Below are 3,030 nucleotides of genomic sequence, written 5' to 3' on the forward strand. Positions count from 1 at the left end.
ACTCATGTCTTTGTCTGCTTTTCCGCCTGAAGGATCTATACCTGTGACAGTTCATGGGGGTGATACCCCTACTGCCCCATGTCCCCAAGCCACCCAGACATCTAGAAGGAACTATTAGAATCTTCCCAGGGATGGGTGTGGGGGTGCTAGGGGCTCCATCCATAACAAACAGTGCAAATGGGGTCCAGAATCCTTTACACAAACGGGGAAAGGTCGCTCAGGGCATGAGAAATGGTGGTGTGTGAGATTCCCTGGGGAAGGTGAATGGCACCTGTGAGAGCCCCACCCTGCCACAATCACCCATGTTTGGCCATGTCACTTTAAGGGGTCTGGCCTGGGACTCAGGCTGCTGGGACTCACACGTCCGGTTCTGTGAGGGCACAGGGCACTGGCCCTGGGAAACAGCAGGAGAAGATCTGAGAGCTGGCTAGATCCCTGGTGGAACCACTCTCCTGCCTTTTCAGCATCAGGTCCAGAACCAACCAGATGGTGGCAATCTTTGGATAAAGGGCCAGAAGGTGGGCAAATAGGGAATCATCTGCTTCACATAGTCCATGTGATCATTGCTGAGCATGAGGATGCCATGAAGGAAGGCTCACTACCTTTCGCTATGAGGAAGGACCAGGGCAGGAGGGAGGCTTTAAGTGTGCAAACCCCGAGGGGCACCAATGACCAATTTCCCTACACCTAAGCGGGAAGCAGGCATGAAAAGCGTTCCTCAGTGTCCCAACAGGAACACTCTTCCAGGCTGCGATCGCGGTGGATGGGGGGTGGGGTGGACCAGAAAGCTTCCCTGCTGCAGGACGGCCCTGGTTACCTTGGTCTCCCAGTGGGGAACAGGCCAGAAATGTGTCAGGGAGCGCACCACATGTCTCCAGCAGCGGCACAGGCGACCACCGCTGTCTTCTCTGAGACCTGAGCCCGTGGAGGTCTGGAAGCAGAAGAGACTCATCTCTCCAGCTCCTCTGGACCGGCTGGTCTGTCCAGGCTGCTGTTGCTGCTGCTGGCCTCCCGTTACCTGGCAACCAGGGTTCCGAGTTCCATCCAGAACCGGGCTGAGGAAGCATGGTCACTTCCTGGAGTCACCCTGCCAGAGCCTCCAGTTCATGGGTTCTCCCTGGAGGCCACCAGCCCTGCAGGCTCTGCTGATTAAACAAACCATCAACAGTTCCAGAGAGAAATGATGGAGAAGTTGCCTCCCGTCACCACTAGAGGGCATAGAGTCACATGAGAGGGTGCAAGGATGAAAAAAACAGCAGCAGCAGAGAGGGATGGCTACCATCCTTCTTTAATCTTTTTATTATTATTATCATCATCATCATCATCATCATCATCATCATCATCATCATCATCATTCCATTCTTCTTCCCTAGTATACTGAAAACAAATTCACCTTCTTTCATTTCACCTACTGAACTAAAATGTTCTCATCTCTCAGCCTTTGAATATGTATGTTCTTTATCTTTTCTGGGGTGTTAGGTACCTCTTGCTTTCCTTTAGGTTTCATAGTGGAATTTATAGTGATGTATACATTTCTATGCATGGTCTATGGGTTTGTTTATGGTGGATTACCCCACAAGACTGTAAGCTTATAGAGAAAGTGGTGTTTACATCAATCATTTTTGTGTGTTCAGGACTTAGCAGAGTATTGGGTACCTAATTCACAATAACTCTCTGTGAAAGGACAAATAACCTTTTAAAAAGTAAATTCCTTTAACAAAGTCTTCATAATCTGATAGTAAAACAGAATTCTCACCTAAAGGATGGGAGCATGTAGCATTTTATTTGTTAATGCCAGCCATTGTGCCATCTGTAAAAAATTTTTCCTGGAGTCTTTTTATCTTGTTCTGTTACTGCTGTTACTAGGACACCCTACTCTATGCCTGTTGCCTTCTCTGTGTTCTCTTTAATTTATCCCATAACAAGTTACTTCCTTTAAGCTTTAGTGAGATTTAGCATCTGGCTTCATTATATCCAAAGATTATCTGTTTCTGCCTGTTTTGTACAGAAGGCAGGAATACAACTAAGAGGTAGAACATTTGCTTCATATATAGGAGGTAAGGAAGGAGGAGGAAGGGGAGAAGAAAAAAAGAACAGGAGAATTGAAACATTGCTTTTCTTTATGCAGATGCACTTCCTTCAATACAGGAGTTAACAGTCTTCTTGTCTCTGCATTCCAAATAAGGTAGAAATTCCAGATACAGCAACAGTGATACTTATTTGGTGTTAGTTTTTAACCTGGTCCTTCTCCTGACATTTACCTGCTTTATATGTATTTGGTTTTATGTATATGTTCATTTTCTGGGATGAATCAATTTTTTCATTAGGTTTTATGAGAAGTCATATTCTCAGAAAGTGTCCTGAGCTTTGAATCCTACCATACTTATCCCTAGGAGCCCATATCTGCAAAGGTGATTATGTCCTCTCTGTACATCATTTGATGTTATGACTTCAGGATTCATCTTGAACCTTGTTTTCAAGAGAATGTTGTAAACAAGCCTTAAGCTTAGCAGGCATTTTGTGCCTCATGAAAAAAATTTCATCATAAAATGTCCTGTCTGAAAAGAGCATCTGAGATCATTGTACAATGCACTCAGTTATTTTCATTTTAGTCATTAACATTATTAGTACTATTTAATGTTTTTCATTACTTTGTTAGGGACACAAATATGATGACCCTGGTGTAAGGGACTGTGTACACACTGTTAACTAAGAAAATAAAACCACACATTGGAGAAAGTAAAACCTCCAAATATGGATAAGAATTAGGTTTAGATTTAGTGCCCAAAAATAATTCAGTTGAAATGTGGGAACGACATTGAAACACCATTATTCAGCAAACGTTTAGAGTATATATGTAAATATGATGAAAGGAATGTACACATAAACACAACTTAAAAATTCTTGGCACACGGTATATACTCACTCATATAGACATATAATATAGGATAAACCTACTAAAATCTGTACATCCAAAGAAACTAATCAAGAGGGAGGATCCTGACTAAAACGCTCAATTCCTATCCTGTA

Source organism: Meriones unguiculatus, assembly GCF_030254825.1.
Source record: "Meriones unguiculatus strain TT.TT164.6M chromosome 13 unlocalized genomic scaffold, Bangor_MerUng_6.1 Chr13_unordered_Scaffold_72, whole genome shotgun sequence".
Classification (NCBI taxonomy): Eukaryota; Metazoa; Chordata; class Mammalia; order Rodentia; family Muridae; genus Meriones; species Meriones unguiculatus.